We start from the raw sequence: 22655 nt of genomic DNA, 5'->3' as shown, positions 1-22655 counted from the left end.
GTCTGAGTGAGGAGGCAAATGGAGGAGAGGGAAGTTTTATTCTTCCTTCCAGGGTGGCTGTTCTGCACTGTTTTAGGCATCATCAGGTAAATAAAGCATCCATTGTTCTCTGCGGTTTAGCCCGATAGACCTTTTAAGTCATGGGAAAATCTCTACACTGACAGTAAAGTAACTTTTTGTTTTCAGTGCTTTTATTTTTATTTACATGTTTCCAAGTCTTAATATAAGGTCTTAACATAAGGACTTTTTGGAGCTGCTGCATGATTTTGCCTCAGAAACCACTAAGTATTCGGGTTATGATGTTCCTATTTCTGAGACAAATTTAGAAATACATACAATCTAACAAAGGATTTTTGTCCCAGGTATAAACCACTGCAGGTCAAGTTCTGTATAAGGGGATTTGTAGTTGTGAATGCCAAGGGCTTGGTTTTATAGAAGGTAGGTATAAAAAGTAGAGGTTCCTCTTCAAAGACTTTCCTCCCCATCTAATAAGAATAAATAGTAACTTCTCTTAGAAGCAAAATATATTCAAAGACCTGTGCTAACATTCTTAAATATCTGCTAGCCGTAATAAAGAAATCAATGTACTTTATGTTCTTAGCTCCCACAATTTAGCCTAAATATTTGCTTATAAGTATGTGTATACTGGTCCAAGCAAGCAAGCAAGCATTAGGTCATAGTCCGTTCCTCTTCCTTATTTAAATGTGTTTTTACCTTTCTCAGCATTCCACAAGTTACTTCCTCCTTCCTTTATTCTCCTCTGCCTTTGCCTCTTTTAAAAATTCTAAGTTGCTAGCCAATCGGGACAAATACAGAATGTGAGGTCTCGTTCCAGCCAATGGAAACTGGACACAGCAGTCAGGCGGACATGTCAAGTTTTAAATGACCCTCTCTCCTTTGTTCGGTGTTCTTTTGTGGCAGAACTACTGGCGAGTGTACCCTTTCTGCAGAAAGTAAAAATGACCTTGCTAAGGAAATTAAATTTATGTTGAAAAGTGCTATTTCTTTACAGAACCGAGGAACAAGCATTTCTAACAGTAGGTTTGGGTATATAGTTTAGATGTTCCTTATGTTGATTGACATTTGATGGCTTTTTAGTGGTTCGAAGATGCGAGAAAATAACAATGGAAATGGCCAGAAAAATCTAGAAACTATAGTGAAAGTACTTACAAGTTGAATATAGCCATAATGGAGCTGGATTGTGCTAGAAGTGACTGAGGTTGGCAGTGGAATTGGTAGCTCAGTAGGCCCAATCAACTGTGTGGCTTTCTTCACTGAGGCAGGGAAAATGTGATATCTTAGGATCCTCTTGCAGTAATTTCCAAACGTAAGAGCTGCGAAATAAGTTATAATTGGAAATAAATCTTCATTGGTGTTGAAACTATTTTTCCCTCTGGATTAGCCTTCTCTTTTATTCTCACTTAGTCATAATTTTAGTAGGGAGTTTTGTTATCACTTTAAGGGCATTCATTCCATTTCAACTTGTCACACAGATTCTCTTCGAGGATGACAAGAGCAGCCAGTAGTCGCTGGCTTGTGGCTCTTCTGTGCTGTTGCTGGCTGCAGCTAAACAGGAAAGGGCTGTTCAGAGTTTTTGTTGGAACCATCAGGAGTACTGTTTGGGCAGCTTTGCTACCTGACAGGAATGGTTTTGGGAAGCTTGAATTATATACCAAGTTGCAGTCTGTTTCAGTTCAGCCTCTTGCCTTAATATAATAGATACTCCCCTGTCTTCATCTAAACAGTGCTTAAGGGTGGGGAGATGGGTTCAGTGGATTTGCAGCATTCTTTCTGAACCCTAAGAATCTGTGGTTTTATTATTTGTAGTGCAACCCAAAAATAATTACAATTTTTATTTGGGAGGTGGAAAGTAGAGGTAAAATTCTTTGGAAGGGAAGAGGATTTCATCTAGGAGTGTTTGGCAGCCTCATGCAAACATGTTTGTTCTTATTTAAATTTTGACTCTGGAAATACTGTGATCTTGGCGGTTTAGGCAAGAGGTGGGGTAGGAAGGAGGATGGGAAACACACTAAATTCATGGAATTTCATGTAGCTGGGTAGGCCAAGTCGATTCTAGTTTAGTTACCATGTTTTCTTTGTGGCTGTGTCACGGAATTGGGGATGGACACATGGAATTTAAAAAATAACACACAATTTTAAAAGTTATTACCACCATATAAAACTAGCTGGACCTGGGAGTCCATTTCTGGAATTTGTGGGCACTAAAGAAATGCCAAATATTAAATTACTTGGTTTGGTACTGAGGGAGTGGCTGCCTGGCTCTTAACAGTTTTGTGAATTTCCTGTTCTATCCTTGGCTTCAAGATTTTATTGATGGAAGGTTAAATATTCTTTTTTTTTCTTTGTAGCATATAACTAAACTTATGGTTCTTTTGCTTCCTCTTTTTTTTTTTCCTGCCCTGCCTTGTTTTTCCCTTTCACCCCAGGAATTATAGTACTTGAAAGAAAACCACTTTCCTTACTCTTATAAAGTACATAAGCGACAGTAGAAAGTAGAAAATCTTTTTATACAACTGACCTTGTTTCTCCAGATATTGTAATCTATTCCACTTAACCTGTCTTTCTTCTGTTATTTTACTTTGTTAAAATAAACTTGATATATGATTAGGAAAAAAAAATCTGCATTCAAATGTTAAGAGATGTAGCATCCAAAAAAGGGAAGATTGCAGAAATTAAAAATAAATGTAAAAGATTATAAGGTAATGCAATGAATAAGTTTATACTATCAAATGAGACAACTTTGATGACATGGAAAAATTCCTAGACACAATCTGTACTGACTCAAAATCGTCTGAAGGCGGGGTGGAGTGGCTCATACCTGTAATTCCAGCACTTTGGGAGGCAGAGGCGGGAGGAGTGCTTGAAACCAAGAGTTTAAGATCAGCCTGGGCAACACATTATCTACAAAAAATAAAATTAGCTGGGTGTGGTGACACCCACTTGTGGTCCTAGCTACTTGGGAGGCTGAGGCAGGAGAATCACTTGAGCCCAGGAGATTAAGATTGCAGTAAACCTTGATTGTGCCACTACAGTCCAGCTTGGGCAACAGAGTGAGACCTGGTCTCAAAAAATCATCTGAATAGCTCAATAACGAAGAATTTGAATTAATAATTAGAACTCTTCCCACAAAGAAAAACCTATGTTCAGATGGCTTCACTGGTGAATTCTTTCAGGTATGTTAAGAGGAAATGGCACAGATTCTTCACAAATTCTTCCATGAAATATAGAAGGAAATGATACCTTGCAATTCATTCTGCTAGTAATATCCTGTTACCAAAGCTAGACAGGTATCACAAGTGAACAACAGACCATGGACTCCTATAAACACTGACACAAATTCTTAAAATACTAGAACCCCAAATTTGGCAGCATACGAAAAGGGTTATATATAACGAACAACTGAAATTTATTCTAGAAACACAAGGTTGGTTTAACATTCAGAAATCTATTAATGTAATACTCCATAATAGGAACAAAGGTCAGAAATCATGTTACCTTAATACAAGCAGAAAAGCATTTGAGAAAATCTGATTCATGAAAGCAATTCTCAACAAACTAGGAAAAATGTAGAGGTTAACATCATACTTACTAGAAAAGAACTGTTTTATTTTTTTCTCCTAAGATTAGGAAGATGGCAAGGCTGTTCCCTCTTGCCACTTCTATTCAATAATATATTTGTTAACTGTTGAAGTTAAGTGATGGGTAGAAGGGATTTGTTATATCATTCTCTGTACCCTTGTGTATGTTTCAAATTTTTTTCTGATAAAAATTTAGGAAAACAAATGTAGGTGAAAAAAATAAGTCTACTAGGTCCTTAAGTTTTGTTCTGTTTTCTGTTTAGCTAAATTGAGGTTCTATAACCAGTTATTTTCTTTTAGAGTATGGATGTGTATTTCTTTGGGTTAATGTTGAATTATTTGTATAAATTATAGAGAAAAATATTCTCTGTATTATTATTATTTTTGAAACAGGATCTACTCTGTCTCCCAGGCTAGAGTGTAATAGTGTGCTCTTGGCTCACTGCCACCTCCGCCTCCTGGGTTTAAGCAGTTCTCCTACCTCAGCCTCCCAAGAAGCTGAGATTACAGGCATGGGCCACCATACTTGATTCATTTTTTTGTATTTTTAGTAGAGACAGTGTTTCACCACGTTGACCAGGCTCGTCTCTGGTCTTGAACTCTCGACCTCAAATGATCTACCTGCCTCGGCCTCCCAACATGCTGGGATTACAAACATGAGCCACCTTGCCTGGCCTATCTCTGTATTATTTATCACCAAATAAAAATTATGGTGTTTATAAAAAATGTAGAGTTAGAACACTATTTCTTTTCATAGTAAGTTATGTCACTTATATTTTTTCCACTCCTAAGAATGATCAGCAAATCAGAGGAGCTGTTTATAAGGGCAGTTAGACACCATGCAGATCATATTCTGTTGTAACAAATCCTTGTTTATCATAATTTAACATCAACTAAATATAGTTTAGAATTTCCAGATGTTGGAAGGTGTTTTCAATACATTTGGTACTGCAGATGGTTTGGGTGGTCTCCTGGAGTCTCTTGATTTGATGTGATCAGATACATACTTGAGAGCTTAGTCTAGGATAGGAATTGGAGAAGGGGTAGTTCATAATGGTGATGGTTGAGTGTGTTTATGTAGGTAGGAACCATGGGTTGGGATTGGGGCTGGTTGAGTGTTCTGTATGAAAGATGATTCCAAGCAAGAAGCATGAAAGCAGTTTAAGACTCTATCTTCCCTCTGAATGAAAAAGGCAAAAGAGGAATGGAAGAAGGAAGTGATATTTAGAAGATAAGAATTCTCCTGCTTTCCTGTGAATGTTAGATGTCCCATTTGAGAATAATATTCTTACCAAGGTCTTCCCAATTGTACTTTTCCAACTTGCCCAGAAACACTTGCCTATCATTTCTTCTTTTTCCCTAGAATTTATATCTTTCCAAGCTTCAATACCACTATCACCATCTGTAGTCCACAAAATATCAATTCTGTGAGCCAATGTTATTCTGGAGAATACAAAAGCGGACTGACACATGGCCACTGACTTTATGGAAGTTGGTCTCACTGACTTTGCAGTCTTTTTAGGTATGTGCATTTTCCAATTAGAGGATGGTCAAAGCAAACACCAGACTTTTAGTTTTAGATTGTTCGGTATAGACTAAAAATGTTATAGGTGTTCACAGGCAGCCTGGGGGTACCTGTGTGAGCTGGAGTACCCTTGTGAAAAGTTTCACAGATAGAGGGGAGTTTGAGCTAGGCCAGCAGGTGAGGTAGGATTTGGAATGCTATTTGCAACCTTCTTGAAGTTGAATAAATGGAAATGAGATTTGTATTTAAGGTTTTGTAGCTTTTTTATTTTTTAAAATGCAGTGTTTCTGAATCAAGATCTTCTTTATTTCAGCAAGATGAACCACAAGTATTGGTAAAGGTAGTTACACCCTGTCTTCTGATTTCATAGTGGTAGGGCCAAACCAAGTATCTAATATTTATCCCCTGTCCCCTCTTTTATTCCTCAAGATTTTTTTCATATTGGATGTGTACAGACTTCATTCAAAAATTTTAAAAAGTTCCCATTTCAAAGCTGGTTTCCTTTAATCCGATAATCCTGTCCGAAGGCCTCTGGTTGCAGTTCTCTCTTTCTGTAGCAAACACCCACCCTTGGATCTTCCCTGGAACACACAAACCTTGCTGCTGCTAAAGAAATTCCTCCCTGGCTTTCCAGTTGACTTGCACTCACCTTATATATAACTCTCTGAATACCTGTAAGCTCATATCATGAAATTTTGTCATATTATAGAAAGCATTAGTGATTACTCGTTGATCTGCAGCTCTGTTGCAGAGGTTGCTGTTAAATTCATTTCTGTGTTCTAGTGAGCAGAACAGAAGTAAAGTGAAGATTAATTCCTTACACTGTCGGTTGTTCAGTATAACTTTTGCAAGAAGCGACCATTCTCTGACCCTTGGGTTTATTAACACTGCATGATGCTGGAAAATAATAAATTCCTGATTACCTTTCAGATTTCCCTCATTTAGACCATCTTCTCTTTTCAATACTTATGTTGATGCTTACTGTGTAAGACAGCCGGGTCCTGCAGATAGGCTGAAAAATCAAGATTGCATATTTTAAAATTGAAGTCAGGTGATTGCTGTCAAAGCTACAGACAGGATTAGGAGTGAAATCACAGCCTTCTTTCTGTTGAATGTCTTGAGGGTGAATTATTTCCTAGTACCGGTAGCTCTTTCTGCACATGTGCAGTTACCTTAATGGGGCAAAGGCTGTTTTTTAAACCTCTCTTCAGCTTTGGGCCTAGCACTATACACAGTTAAACAGTTTGCTCCAAATAGGAGACACCTAAATGTACTCAGTGACAGAGAAGAACACTTGGCCAACAGTTTGTACTTAAGTCCAAGATTGTAATTTCCAAAATGAAGATTAAACTTTAGTTTTATTCACTTTTGTAACCAAACTAAAGAGAATGACCCTTAGCACTGTCAGCCCACAATGAAATGTAATGTTGGAAGTCATTGAAGGTGTTATTTGAGGTGCTTTAGGATGCATGTGAGCTTGTGGTAAAGTAAGTCTTCCAGCAAAGGTGGTTGGCAAAGGGTTAATAGTTAAAGATTAGCAAAGGAAAATTATGCTTCATCCGTGTGCTTAAGTCACAGAGAAAGCATACATTTAAGCAACTTAGCTTAATTTTCATACACTGCACAGCCCAGATCTTAAGTGTACAATTTGATGAGTTTTAATAAATGTATATATCTGTAAAAATCAGCACCACAGGCAAGATAAGGAAACGTATTCATCACCGCAGAATGTTCCCCCATGCCTCCTTCCATTCAGTCTGCACCCCCCATAGGCAGTCTCTACTCTGATTTCAATCACCATAGATTAATTTTGCCTCTTCTTGAGCTTCATCAAAATGAAATCATACAGTATGAACATTTTTGCGGAGTCTGGCCTCTTTTTCTCAGCATAGTGTTTTCAAGATTGATCCATGGTGCTGCATATGTCAATAGTTTATTCTTTTTTGAAAATCGCAGAGCAGTACTTTGTTATATGAGCATACCATAATCGGTTTATCTGTTTTCCTGATAAATGAGCATGTGAGTCATTTAAAGTTTTGAGCTGTTACGAATAATGCTGCTAGAGACACATGAACCTGTCTTTTTTTCTAAGTAGTAGATTCTATTGCCATAAAGTTATTCGTAACATTCTTTTATTACTCTTGTAACATCTATAGGAATTATAGTGCTATCCCTCTTTCATTCTTAATATTACTCATTTATGTTTTCTTTTTCTTGATCACTCTTGCTAGCGGTTTATAAATTTTATTCATCTTTTTAAAGAACTAACTTTTTTTGCTTAATTTTCCTCCATTTATATTAGGGTTAAATCAGAGAAGCAGAACCACCAAGAGAGGCGTGTGTCTATTAAGGGATTTATCAAAGGGGTTTGACCTTACACAGCTGTGGGAGGTGGTTTAACATTTTCTATAAGGCTATTGCCTTTATGTCTGATGATGGAGTTGACATCCATAGGGTAGGTATCTAGAAGGGAAGATAAACAGTAACTGGAGGAGAATAAGGACGTGCTGGAACATGTGAGTATGAGCTGGAGCTCAAAATGACAAAGTAACACTCATGTCAGTTCGCTTTTGGTTTTGACTTGATTTTGCCTCCAGCCTTGGAGTGTGGATATTCCTGCACAAGCTGGGACCCTTTGTCTCAAAATGAAAGAGACATGGGGGATGCAAGTCTTCACTATTCCACTTCCTAGATAACAAAAAAATTCTGAAATAGTAAGACCAAAGAACTGTATAGGGTAGGGGTTGACAAACTTCTTATGTAAAGCCAGACTTTTTATGTCAGCCAACTATTATTTTAGCTTTGTGAACTGTGTGGTCTCTGATCTGTTGCAGTGATTTAACTCTGTCATTGTACTATAAGAGCAACCCTGGACAATATGTAAATGATTGGCTTGGGCATATTCCAATAACACTTTATTTACAAAAACAGGTAGTGGGCCAGATTTGGCTTAAGGGCTTTAGTTTGCCATCCCTTGTTATAGAGATTGTAGTATGTTTTCTTATCACGGTATACTTAGAGTTAATATTTTACATTTCATGTTTAATTCATATTGATTCCACCATCCTTTGTACTATGGTTGTTCAATATCTTACGTATATACAGGCCTTAAATCTCACTGTACCCTACTATGATTTTTATGTTTAGCAGTCAATTGTCTGATAAAGAAATGAAGGGAAGGAAAACACTATAGTGTTTTATATTTAGCCCCGTATTAATATTTCTGATTCTCTTAATCTCTTCTGTAGTTCCAAGTTACCATCTAATGTCCTTTCCCTTTTAGCCTAGAGCTTCTTTTATTATTTCTTGCCATACAGGTCTGCTGGGGGTGAAATCTTTATTCATTTATCTGAAAAAGGCTTTTTTTGGGAGGGGTTGGCATTTTTCAAAGACATAAATATAGAATTCTGAGCTGACAGTAAGTTTTCTCTCAGCATTTAAGAAATGCTGTGTATGTGTTTTTTTTTTTTCAGCCTCCTTTTTCTGACAAGATGTCAGGTGACATTGCTATCTTTGTTCCCTTTTATATAATGTGCCTTGTTTTTCTCTGTCTGCTTTCAACATTTTCTTTCTCATTTGCTTTTAGCAGTTTGATTATAATAAATGTGATTGTCTTTATCTTGTGGTTCACTGAGTTACTGGATCTGAAGTTAATGTTTCTCACCATATTTGGGAAGTTGTAAGCCATTATTTCTTCAAATACTTTTTGTCTCCATTTTCTCTTTTCTACCTCTGGGCATCCATTTACACAAAGGTTCGCCTGCGTGATGTTCTCCGCAGGTCATGGAGGCTCTATCTGTTTTATTTGCCTTAATCTTTATTGTCTGTTTTTCAGATTAATTTCCATGGTTTTTTTTTTCAAATTTATCGATCTTTTATTCACTGATGACTGTTTTTCCTTTGTCTTTAATCTCATTTATAATAGCTGCTTTCAATTCTTTGTTCTCCAACAGTTGCGTCATCTTGTTTTTGTTGACTGTTTTTCTTGCCTCATTCACGTTTTCCTGTTTCTCCACATGTTAATTCTTATGTATTGGACATGAAAGGATATGCTGTAGTGTGTCTGGGTTCTGTAAACTTCCTCTGTAGAGTACTGATTTTTGTTCTAGTAGGCAGTTAAATTACTGACTTACTGCCTTGAACTTAAGAAGACTTAATTTTATGATTTGTTAGGGTGTGTCTGTTTCCATTTTTTCTCTGGTCTTGGACCATCTGAAGTCCTGGGCCTGATGTGAGGCCCTTCTGGGGTTTCACTGGAAAGCCTGAAATGTTGACCCTTTGACTTTTAGGGATTTAAACTGTGGCTGCCCTGCAGTGAGCAGCAGCTGAAGTCTTGTGAATACTTTGAACTTTTATTGGAGCCTCCCTCACAAATGCTTAGTTTTAGGGTCACTCAAGAAGTTTAAGGTAGTTTATATACAGACTTTGGGGTTCTCTTCTTTTGGCTCCCTCTTTTTGGGATATGCTACCTTAATTTTTCACTACTACACAAAACTTCTGTCTATAAAACCTCAAGCCAATAAGACTGTAGCCTTTTGTTTGCTACCTTCGAGACTTGATAGTCCCCTCTGGGGCACGCCACATAAATGTCTTATTCAGTGTAGTTTCCAGAAAGAATTCAAGGATCAAATTCCTTCTAGTTTCTGCTCACATTCCCTCACTCTTCAGTGTCATATTGTAAGTGTTTTCTGTGGGAAGATAATTCCAATACAAGCTTCTGTTATTGCCAATGCATAGTTTCTCAACTTTGTTATTAAAGAATCCCAGGTTAAAGTGTTCTGTGGTTCTTACACAGGTAGTGTAGTTTAGCAGTGTGCTCTGGGCTGGGAAGCTATATGAATTATCTGTTACCACAATGCTGCCTTCCCCCTGGTTTTGGTATGCATGCTAGCTCTTTTCTCTTAGGTACAGTATACAATAGCCACCATTTCTAGGTTGGCAAGGACAGTGTGTATTTGTGTGTATTTAACAGTTACTCTCCTACCTGGATGCCATGGCTGGAGGGTAAGCAAGGAACTGCACTTTATTCTGGATACTGGATGGTGAATGGTTTTTCAGGTAGTAATCCCACCACTTGAGGATCAGTGCCTTCTAAGAGCTAACTCAGAAACCAAATATTCATCTGGGAGCAGACTACTTCCTGAAACAAATTCCCAGGCAGTTGAAAACCTTTGTGCTTCCTACTAGGAATAACCTGCATTCACATATTCATTAGCCTTTTATGTGGAGTTGATGAATAGCATTCCAGGATTATAAGAATACTTGTAACATCACTTAATATGCACATTAGTCTCGTAACTTTACAAGCAGAGTATTGGTATCCAAATTTACATGGTCTTAACACAAAGCATGTTTCTTTTCTACAGGAAGGAATACCTGCTAAGGGCCAGGAGAAATTATAAGGAATTAAGTTGTAAGGTCGCCTGATTTTTTGCTTTTTTAACATGCCTTGTTATGTTGCCCAGGCTGGTCTCAACCTACTGGGCACAGGCAATCTTCCTTTATCAGCCTTCTCAGTAGGTGGGACTGTAGGCATGCACTACTGCGCCTGGTCCAATCTCGTTTTTGAGAGGCATCCTAGCCAAGGACACTACCTAGCAGGCTTGGCATGCATATTTTATGCCAATGGCATGTAGGTTTCATGTGACTCTGGATCAGTCACAGGAGACTTACAGTTTAGCCTTTAGTCTTTCTTCAAACCATACCCAAGAATTTAGTGTGCTTGTGGGCATTTGAAATATTCTGGCTTTCAGCTTCTTTTATACATTCTCTCTCTCCTACTTTCTCTAGTACCAAAACCTTATTATCAAGGTGTCATCTCAATTCTACATTATCTTGCAATTTATTTTTCTGTTTAAAAAGTGAGGTAAGAGACTACAACCAAGCAACCAAAACAAAATGAAAACCTCAGTTTGTGCAAGACAGTGAAAACAAAAATTTGTTTTGATCTCCTGTTAAGAGAATAGTTGAAGTACTTTTGCCTTGCCTCTAGATGTCTGGCTGGCCAGATAGAATCCCTGTTTTTAACCATCAGCTACAAGATGCTTGTGACAAGTGATTCAGAAAGTGGGCATTGTGTGATATGAAATGGGCATTGTGTGATATTTGGGCAATTTATACTATCTTAAAACAGCCTAAGGATATAGCTAGTCTTCTTTCAGTTATTGATTCCGTATTTCTTCAGTTGCAAAAAGGAAATACAAATATACACACATAAGCTACATATGTGTCTTTGCTTTTCATTTTTAACAAAATCCAAACTCAAAACACCTTTGACAGTTTGGTAAGAACAGGCAGAAAGTATGAACTGTGCTTAACATGGAACCCTGTTTTAGAAGAAAAATCAAACTTCTCTTTGAGAGGTTGAAGTGAGATATGGGTGCTCTGTGTTGCAAGGGCATGTCACTGTTACAGTAAGTTATCTGCGTAATGCCCTTTCCTTCTTCTAGTAAACTGCATGTGAGAAGAAGGGACTTGGCAAAAGCTTGGCACTATTTTGTTTATTGGAAAAGGAGAATAGTTATAAAAATCACCTTAGGCCCCCAACTCGAGAATATGATACAGTTTTGCAAGTATCTTGAATTTTTAATGTCTCCCACCTACTTCTCAGTTTATTTTCTTAAATCAAAATTGACAGCTGAGGATGTCTCAATATGTTAGCATTATATCTTATTCTTTTAAATGTATGCATAGAAACTTTTTTTTTTCTGGGAATATACCATATAACTTTTTGTTTTGATGTATAAAACTAGCATTCTCCCAATTTATTTACTGTTAGGCCCACTTGTTGTAACTAAGTGCATATATGATACCCATGTGGAGTATTTTATATCCTTTACATCATTACTTAAAATACTAAGGAACATTTTGTTGCAGAAGAAATGATAGCAAAAATTAAATATAAACTTACAGAAAATGGCATTTACGTAGAAATGAATACATGTAGAGTTTTGCATTAAAAAGCACTCTAATTATCCAAACCATATTACAAACTCAGTTTTGTCTTCCAGTCTCAAAGCTGCTAGAATATATATAGCATACGCTGTTTCGCTATTATATTCATTTAAAAATACTTAAAATGTTACCGTCCGTAGATCTAAAGCATTTTCATCATTAACTATACCTCACACCCCACCAAGCATTGTGACAAAATTAATCAGGGACGGACAAGACAGGCACAGAGAATATTCAATGGGACGAGTATATTGTACAAATAGATTAAATGATCTAATGAGAGCTAGTGTGTGATGTTTCAGTGTGGTGCAGGCCGTCTCTCTTTCTTGTGGCTTTATCTTTTTCAAAATCCCATATTTTACTTTGGAAGTTTGTCCTGAGGGTGAATGAGGCTATAAATGAGTGCCAGGTACAGTACCTGGAGCCAGGATGACTCAGATGTTAGAAGGCTTTGCTGACTCTATTTTTTGAGTGAAGAAACTCCTGAAGGTTAAGTAACCTGCTCAGCATATGTGATTAATAAAAAGCAGAGAGATAATCGCAGCTGAGATCTCTTACAAGACAAAGCTCCTGACTTTTCCAGGGCATAGTCATTACATTTTCTGCCTTTTTCATTGCTGAGGTTGAAGGTGATCAAGGACTTTACAAAGACCGGGACATGCGGGTGCTACTCTCTGCTGACACATTTCAGTGTCAGTTCCAGGAGCAGGCCTCTTCCTAATGAGGAGGCATCTTGCATGGTGGCCAGATAGTGTCTTATGAGAGGGTTGATCTACTGTTTGGAGATTTAGAGAAGAAAGATTTTTATAGCTTTGTAACTTTAGAGGCTGATGGGATAATGGCATTTTGGAATATATTTAATTAATTTTCATTAATGACAGTGAATGTTGAAGAGACTATTTAAGAAAAGCATTAGAAGCTGCTGTTAATCAAAGAAGGGGCTGAGCATTCATAATTTTTTTAAAGACCTTGTGTCAGAAAAATACCCCTGACTTCCTTACTAATGCAAGACAGTTTTCAACTGTGGGGCCATTTACAATGTTAGATATAAACTCTATTCAACTGTAAAGATTTTATATAGTAGTATCTTTTAAATTACACATGGTCACATTTTTATCCACAAAATGTGACTTTCATTTCCCTTTTCCTCTGGATTTCACCTTTTTTCAAAATGTTGTTTCTCTACTCAAAGACCATTAGTTACTTCCCCTGGCCGTTGTACTGAAACTCCACATGTGTTTTCAGTGGCCTTCCTGTTTCCTGCTGTGATAACAGTGATAAATTATATTCTGAGACTGGAATTCATGATTCTGTGGCAGGCCGTGTCAGCATACCTTTCCAACTGTATTTCTTACTACCCTACCCTGAATCCTCTGCTTTAGCCAAAGTGTCCCCCTCTGCTCTCCTGTGCCCTCTCAGACAGAGATGATTGATTGGTTATGCCTACCCACTATGGGTAGATTTGCTGTCCTGGTAAAACATTCTAATTGTTGAAACATAAATCTGTTTTCCATCCCTGGCCTTTCCTTTTCCTCATTGTTATTTTCACCTTTTACTCTATTGATTCCCAGCTGTGGCTGCCCTTTAGAATCACCTGAGGTTGGGAGAGCATTACAAAGGGGGATAGCAGAACCACTGCCTGGGGGCCATTTAAATAAGAATGTCTGGAGGGTGAGGCACATTCTTAAAAGGTCCCCAAGTAATGTTTAAATGTGCAGATAGGGCTAGCAGTGGCTAACTTGTGACCTTGGCCAAGTTACTTAATCTGCCTGGGCCTCGGTGTCTTCTGCAGCAGAATGAAGGATAATAGTACTTAGTATTGTGAGGCTCAATCGAGTAATCGGTGTACATAACATACAGTGGTGTTCCTAGTAGATGCTCAGTCTGTTGGCTACCATCATTATTACTGCTGTTCTTCAGTGTCCTCATCTTCCCTTTTCTCTCCTGTCTACTCTACGTTAGAGCTCAACTCAAATCCCCTTTGTCCAGTGGTTACTCAAGGTTTAAACTAAGTTGCTGCAACAAAGAAACCTAAAAATGCAGTGTTGGATTGAGACAGAGGGTGGTTTCTCTGTCACATGATAATCCAGTAGTGAGCAGTCCAAGCCAATAGAATGGCTCTTCTCTACACTGACATTCAGGGCTCCAGATTATTCCCATTTTGCTGGCTCATGGCATGTCCCATCTAGCCCATGGGAGGTGTATATTGCATTGGGCTGTTAACTGCCTTTTGTGGTGAGCAAGTTTTGGGTTCTAAGCATATTTAAGTCTCCCTCAAGGTGAATAATGTTTTGTGTTTCTCTTTGCTTCCCAGGAAATACTGAAATCATGACAAATGCTGTAATTTAGGTTCAGTATTTGTTGAATGAGTCAATGTCAGAATTTTTCTGGTTTTTGTAACAGCTTTATTGAGATAATTTTACATACCACACACTTCACATATTTAAAGTGTTTGATTTAAGGCTTTTAGGGACGAGTGTGGAGCCTGTAATCCCAGCACTTTGGAAGGCTGAGATGGAAGGATGGCTTGAGCTCAAGAGTTTGAGACCAGCCTGGGCAACATAGCAAGACCTCATCTCTACAAAAAAATCAAAATAATTAGTTGAATGTGGCTTTTTGTATATTCAGTTGTACAACCACCACAGTAGTCAGTGTTAGAATGTTTTCATCACCTCAAAAAGAAACACCATATCACCTCTTCTCCCTTTCCTCAACCCTAAACAACCACGAATTCACTATCTCTCTAGATTTGCCTGTAGGTTCTGAACATTTCATGTAAATGGAATCTCATGTGGCCTGTCTGACTGGTTGCTTTCATCTAGCATAATGTTTTCAAGGTTCATCTGTGAAGCATGGATTAGCACCTCATTCCTTTTAATGGCTGAATAATATTCCATTTTATGGATATACCATATTTGGTCTGTTAATTGGATGATGGGTGTTTGTATTGTTTCCAAATTGTGACTGTTATGAATAAGGCTACTATGAACGTTTATGTACAAATTTTTGTGTAGTTATGTTTTTATTCTTTCATAGTGTAAACGAAGGAGTAGAGTTGTTGACTTAGATGATATGTCTGTTTAACTTTTTAAGGACTGCTAGACTGTTTTCCAAAGCAACTACACTATTTTATATTTCTACTTGTTGAGGGTTCTGCTTTCTTTACATCCTTGTCAACACTTGTGGTTATCTGAATTTTTATTATAACTGTTTTAGTTGATGTGAAGTTGTACCTCATTGTGCTTTTGATTTCCATTTCCCTGATGACTAATGATAATAAGCTGTGCCCACTCTTGTCAGTAGCAATTATTTAACCCCAGCTGTGTTCTTCCTATCATCTGTGTGCTCCCAGGCATGTGATAACCTTTTCCCTGGCTGACCATTTCTAGTAGCAGCACCGTGGGGCTTATCAGAATGGAGGGTTGGTGTAAATATGATATTATGGCTGTGTGTAAATAGCATTCTTATATAACTGTTTTTCATACTGAGAATCTCGGTCCTAGATCCCCTTTTTAATACTAATTTACCAAAAAGGGAGAAATCTTAATGCTGGCTTAACAGCTTAATTAGACAATCCTGCCATAAAATAAATAAATAACAGAGGATATGACAAAAGGAGGTATGAAGAATCTGGAGTTATTTGGCTGAATTGTGATTTGAAATTTTATGACATTATCTTGGCCATGTGTTTTCATAGTCATCACAGCTTTATTCTTTTTATACATTAGTTCTATTCTTGAAAAGCTATACATAGAAGACCCATATATATACATTGAATTTGATTTTCTTGTTGACTTCCATTATGTTCATAGTATTTGTACATGGGCAGTACTGTAGCTCCTGGTTTTTATACAGCAAGTCCATGAGGCCCTTGGAGGTGCTTCTTCAAGAGGGAATAAGAATTTGTTACTGTGTTCGCTCTTGAAATTTCCCATGCAGAACATGAAGATGATGATGTGATGATATGCGTTTTAACAGTGTTGTGGAAATAATCTTGACTCTGAAGGCATATGTCTCATTGAACATGCAGAGTGCTTTGCACATAGAAGGTGCTAGTGGATTTTGTCTAATCCATGAATGAGGAAGGCACTTCATCTCTTTCTAGGCCTTAGTGTTATGAATCAGGAAAAGTAGAGGGTTATTGAATGGTGTGGTTTCAGAAGTCCCTTGCAGCTCTAAAATTATTTTATGCAATGATGATTCTATTGTCAACTTAGATTAAAAAACAAAACAAAAATAATATACAAACAAGTATTTTCAGAGATCCCAGTATACACCTCTGGGAGTCCATGAGTGAGTCTTGCCTGTTTCCCATATCTTGACTTCTGAATTGCTTGCTGGGGAGGGAACTGCCTATTGCTGTGGGGCCCTGGTCCTGGAATTCATGTACATGACTCAGTAACAGAAATCAAATTACTTTTTTTATAGTGCAAAAGTAAAGCATTCCTAAATGAATATTTGCCAAGCTGAGTGACTGTTGAGGTCATTTTCAATGGGAGACTATATTCCACCATGGCTGATTTCAATCTGATTTATTGCCATCAACTCCTGAAGCCAAGCCAGCTGATGGAGGTGCTGGCAAGAGTTGGGTCTCCAAGCCCATTGTGGAGATTGAGTCGGTTCCCAGCCATTGCTGAGCAGCCAGGCCAGTGGCACGCTCATTTGGCTGCACTTTGCAGGGGCCATCTGATAAGCATGGCCACATGTTCATATCAGGTATGCCAAGAGAAATGCTACCGCGTCTGACACAAAATAGAATCGCTGGAGACCTTTATCTTTTGAGAGAAAATATGTTTAGGGTGTCATTGCACTGATTGGAGCCCTTGCTCGCGAAGTTGATTATCTTAGGGTCAGCAAAACAACTGGGTAAGGAGACTGAATCAGTTTCCTGTAACTTTCTGGGGTCAACAGATACTCATGTTCTTTGAGGTTTCTGAGAGTTTTTATAAACCTGCTTTTTCTATTTTTTTGTTTCCTTTTTTTACCCTTTAAAATGGCAATGGTGAGGGATTTAGATGCCCTTAATCTATCACATGCCTGTCCAGATCTAGATAAAAAGTTAATGGACCTGTGTTCTACAGATTGTTAAAAAGAAGTGTCATCTCAAACAACACCTGTCATCTTTGCTGTATAGAATTAGTATATAGGAAAGTGAGCCTTGATATAAAGGCTCTCTTCCTAGTATGATCAGCCATTGCTCTGAAAGAACTGTCTTCTGTGTGAGGCTCTCATGCAAACACCTGTCTCTCTCTCTCGCATCCACTCTCCTCCATTCCATTTCCTCACTTTATCATCCTGGTCCAGGAACAGGTAGTTGAGATTCTTACACATGGTACCACCTTTAAGCATTGACAGAAGTGGGATTAACCCCTGACTTCCATCCTCTTTGTTTTTGAGATTCTTTTTCTAACCATATTTCCAGATCTCCTTTGTTCAGCAGTGAGGAGTGATTATTAGAAACTTTAAATAAGTTTGTAATAAGTGAATGTTTTATGATGCCGCATAGTTGATAGTTGGTGATACTTTAAAAAAAATGGACGATAGCATCTTTATGTATGCATAAATACTGATCCTAGGCAATTAGAAGATGAAAATAGCTTTGTGTGACATCCAAGGCACCTAGCATCTGAGTTATACAAGCAGTGGGACAATTAACAAATGATTTATTAAGATTATCTCCAGACTGGGTGCAGTGGCTCATGCCTGTAATCCTAGCACTTTGGGAGGGTGAGGCAGATGGATCGATTGAGGCCAGGAGTTCAAGACCAGCCTGGCCAACATGGTGAAACGGCATTTCTAAAAATGCAAAAACTAACCAGTCACGATGGCACACACCTGTAGTTCCAGCTACTTGGGAGGCTGATGCAGGAGAATCGCTTGAACCTGGGAGGCCGAGATTGTGCCACTACACTCCAGCCTGGGTGACAGAGCCAGACTTTGTCTCAAAAAAAAAAAGAAAAAGAAAAAGAAAAAAAGAAAAATCTACAACTGTAAACCTCTTTTTTTTGAATACCAGTAAGATGTGACTGCTAGTAATTCACATGGGGCCAGGCCATGTCCCTTCTCCCAGCATCAGGAATGACTTTTCTCCCACTACTGCAGCTTTCTGCTGTTTTCCTCAGTTGTGTGGCATGTGCAGTCCAGAACTCAGACTTTTTGGGTCAGTGACTCCAAGTAGGGCTCTCCCACTGCTTTTTATCTGTGGCACTTTCTTTCCTCTTCAGTTCTCTGGAACTTGGGCACTCCATTTCTTCATTGCATTTGTTCCTTCCGTTATTAAACAATATGGGTCTCCAGTGTGCTGGGCATGTATCCTGGGAGTACCGACGGGTAGAGGAGGCTTCATTGCCAGGCACCTCATTCACTGTTGTGTGTGGTTTCTCTTCCTCCCACGTGTGCCAGCCCCTAGAAGGCAGGGCTGAGTCTTACAAGGATGCAGTGTTGGCATTTCAGCACGTGGCAGGCAGCAGATGCCCAGTGAAGGTGGGCTGAATTTGGAGGTCAGTGCTGAGGATTTTAAAGGCTTTCCCTTTCAGACTGTCGGATGAGGTAACCATCTTCCTTTTTTCTAAAACGGGATAATGTATGTGATGTATCAAGGCAAGTTATCCTCCATCCGTTTCTTTTCCTGTCCTGTATCACGCTATTTCTATTCTCACCGTTCCTTTGAGACCATCATACCAGTTTCTCCTGCCCTGACTCTCCCCTTTTTCTTTCCTTGCTCTGACGCCATAGACAGCAAGAAATACACACACACACACACACACACACACATATATCTGTCTGGTTTCGTATTTCTTTATCCCTGTCGCTTCTTAATATGTATGTGAAATGCCGTTGTCTCCCTCTGTACACGTCTCTCTCGATATGTGTGTGTCTGTTGGGACTGTCAGGAAAATCTGGCTCCACGCCTCACAGGAACACCCCCGCTGTGTGTGTTTGTGACATCTCGTGCTGCTTCTGCTCCTGCAGTGTATATGTTCCTCCTGAATCTTAAGCATTTTTGATGGCAGGAAAAGTATTTGTTCACTTAGATTAAACCCATATTCGAACACCCACTACATCATGTGGGCACAAGTGACTGATAAAGCAACAGAATGTTTACACCTGCATAATCTGCCTTCTGTGTAGATACCTGGTTGCCAATGCCACAGGATCATACAGAGGTGAAGTTTTGGGGGAAAGATGTTGCAACTTGGGCTGGTGTAAGGGTAATGGATAAAACTGAATCCTAAACAGAGCTGAGCTTCATTGCTTACACTTAAAATTTTTATTTTCCTTGCCCTTTCAACATTTTACAAAAATGGCATGGGGAAAGCTTGGGATTAACAGCAGGGAGAGCATTCAAGTTACATATCTTGGCAGATCTTTCTCCTTTTTTCTTTTTATACCCTCGGTTTTTACTTTGTTTCAACTTTTATTATAAAGAGTCCATGCCATACAAGTTTGTTACATGAGTAACTATGTGATGCTGAGGCTTGAGGTTCCATGGATACCATCACCCAGGCTATAAGCATAGTACCTACCTCCCTCTTTTGAAGAGAGCTTGTGTATAGTAAGCTCAGTTTCCCCTGGAAAGCAGTAACATTAACCTTTTTTGGCCCAAAGTTTTGTTTCGTAACCAAATTTAGATGAGAGGCACCTCCACAGTTAGGAAGGTCCTCCATGGACACAAACTAATAAAAACGTTTATAGAATTTTGGTCATTTGATAGAAATAAAATGAGGAGCCATCCTCTGAAAAGGAGCTGGAAGTCCTTATGAGCTGTGGTGTGTTGGAAGGTCTTGGTCAGGTTATTCCTGGTCAGGTTTGGGAGCAGTTCTGCCCCATGCTGGGAAGGCTGGGACTCCCGGTTTCTCCCAGTCACAGATTCCCTCTACCCGAGAACCTTGAGCACTCTTAAACCAATGCCTCTGGAAGCCCCTTATCTGTTCAGACCTATCACTGTGTAACTAAATAAAGGAGAGAAAATTCATGTATAAGAACATGGAGTTGCAGAGGAGACTCTGTTGAATTAGCTGACAAACCACCAGTTTGAGGAAGAGGAAAAGCCCTGGCCTGGTGGGAGTCTCCGCTCAGTCTAGTTCTCGCTGAGCCCAGGAGTCAGGACTGTTGGGCAGAGGGGAACACGCCTGTGTTTATTCCGTCAGATGGCACTTATGTCTTCCTGCTGGATCTCTAGACACTAACTTTCCTATAGGTTCCTCATGTACTAGGAGGGGAGATGGACTGCCATAAAGGAATAAAACACAATCACTCACTGCAGTTAGGAGAGACATGAGCAAGAGGCCAGGGAAGCCCAGAGGAGGGCAGGATTCCTAATACAATCCTGACTAGGCGCGGGAAGGAAGAATTACGGACTGTTTCTTCAGAGAGGTGTTGGCTTTAGCTGAAGAAAGAGGAAGGGGCTTTAACTGGGCAGATGAAGAGTGGTGACCTGGAGGGACTGAGAAGAAGGACATTCCAGGAAGAGGAAGGCCTGCAGGGAGTCTTGAAAGAAGTCAGTCCAGGAGGCTCTGGCAGAAATGAGGGGCCTTGTTTTGGGAATCTCCTAGCATAGCAACAGGGGGGTCTGTGCCTGATTCTGTAAATAATGTTTTATTGGAACACAGCCCATCCATTCGTTCAGCTGTTATCTGTGGCTGCTTTTTCATGACAACAGCAGAGTTCAGTAGTTGAGACAGGGACCTTGTGGCTCACAGAGTCTTAAATATTTACTTTCTCGTTCTTTACAAAAAAAGTGCTGACCTTAACTTTATTCCTTGAAATTCTTAATGAATGGACCCACACTGTCAGCTTTGGGGCTTTGCTCGCAGGCCTTCATGGACCTGTTAGTTTATTTTCTCATTCAGTGAGCCTGCTTCACCCCGCCCTACCACACCACCGTGTCAGTAGCCTCTAGTTGGCAGTGAATATTCCAGGAGTAGAATAGTATCTGTGGTGTAAAGGGGGTGGCATTTCCCCGCCAGGTACCCCCTAAAATGTCTGATTACCAACTGCAGGCTCTCATAGACTGTGTCTAATTTCGTGGAACCTCTGCTGCTGCTCATTTGCTTGGCCAAAACCCCCCATCATGCCACGTAAGCATTGGCAAGCAAAATCAGAATTAAAAATAGTGATAGGTATAATGGTCGCTGCAAAATACTATTCTCTGGTGGGGCATTCCATTTGTTAGGGCTTCTGGAGCTCTTTCCACCTCAAGTCTGCATCTATTTCAAAAACACAGAATGCTTTTCCAGAAATGTCTGTGCATTTGAAGTGCTGTTTTCCCAGATATAGCAAGTGAAAGTTGTGTGGAATTATATAGCAAATGCCAACTTTTAAGCACCTACTGTGGTCTGTGGTATCTGCCATTGGGCATTCCAGGACAGCCTCTTGATGGGTGTTGATTTAGTAAGAGCTGGATGAAATAGAGGCAGAGTCATTCCCATTTTACACATCATGCAACAGGGGCTCTGACAAGCCAAGTAACCTCCATTTTAACTACTAAGAGACCCATGAGAAAGAGGGTATTTTTTTTTATGCTCTAGTTATTCTTAGCAGAATAAGAATAACTAGCAGAATTTCAATAAGCAGGGCTTATTGAAATACTTGAATCAAGAGGTCAAGAATTTTGGTGACAGACTATCAAAATAACTGGTTTTCAAGGGGCAGGTGAAATCCTCCTTAGCACCAACTTCCGTCTCAGTCCCAGCAGCCACTGAGTTATTTCAATACCCCTGTGAAATAATATTGCAGTTTGGAATCTAGTTTTTGATTGCTTTCTTTAGAAAACTATCAGCAGTAAGTAATGATATTTTCCAGACATTTCTGGAAAATATAGTAGGTCTGAAAAGAGAAACGTGTAGGTTTAGGGTTGTCCTGTTTTCCGACTAAAATGGTCATTCCTGCGTAACAATGTGATCATAATCTTCCCCTGTATAACATTATTCCACCATGTTCTTAGGGTAAAGATCAGAGTACTTATTGTGGTATTTGAAGCCTTTCCTGTTGCCTCTCCTGTCTGGCCTGAGTACCTCACACTTCTTTCTGTTGGAGACCACCTCAGTTCCTTGAACGGCATCATTAGATTGTCCCTTTGGCTGGCTCACTCCCACTTTGTCTTCACATCTTGGCTAAGATGTCACTGGATGCAGGAGGCCTTCTTGGAGCTTTGGAGAGTAGGCTGGGTGTCTTTCCTTGCCCAGCCCTGCCATAATGCCTGTTATACTGTTGTTTTATTGTTCATTGTTCATTTATTTGTATGTTCTCCACCGTTAGACTGTAAGCTTCATTTAATTTTTTTAATCGACATAATTATACGTATTTATAGGATACTTAGTGATGTGATGTTGTGATACATAAAATATATAGTGACCAGATCAGGGTAATTAGCATTTTCATAATCTCAAGCATTTCTCATTTCTTTATAGCTAGACAGGAGGAATAAGCTCTGGTGTTCTATAGTACTGTAGGATGGCGCTAGTTCACAATAATATATGGTTTTAAATAGCTAGGAGGACTATATTGAATGTTTCTATCAGAAGGAAATGACCCTTAGCTTCTCAAAGGCATTTGTTTTCATTTTGACCCTACAG

The 22655-nt window shown here is 39.1% G+C and overlaps 2 protein-coding genes across 3 annotated transcripts in view; both read left to right on the top strand.

The window, feature by feature from the left end:
* The window catches only part of RAB3GAP1 (RAB3 GTPase activating protein catalytic subunit 1), a 1043110-nt gene that overhangs the window by 155105 nt on the left and 865350 nt on the right, over nucleotides 1-22655 (top strand). The gene's annotated exons all lie outside the window — the stretch shown is intronic.
* MGAT5 (alpha-1,6-mannosylglycoprotein 6-beta-N-acetylglucosaminyltransferase) overlaps nucleotides 1-22655 on the top strand; it is a 338870-nt gene that overhangs the window by 170209 nt on the left and 146006 nt on the right. The gene's annotated exons all lie outside the window — the stretch shown is intronic.

Source organism: Macaca thibetana, chromosome 12 (genome assembly GCF_024542745.1).
Source record: "Macaca thibetana thibetana isolate TM-01 chromosome 12, ASM2454274v1, whole genome shotgun sequence".
NCBI classification, from domain to species: Eukaryota; Metazoa; Chordata; class Mammalia; order Primates; family Cercopithecidae; genus Macaca; species Macaca thibetana.
Note: the sequence above shows the minus strand (reverse complement) of the source record. Positions and strands in the feature narration are given on the sequence as shown.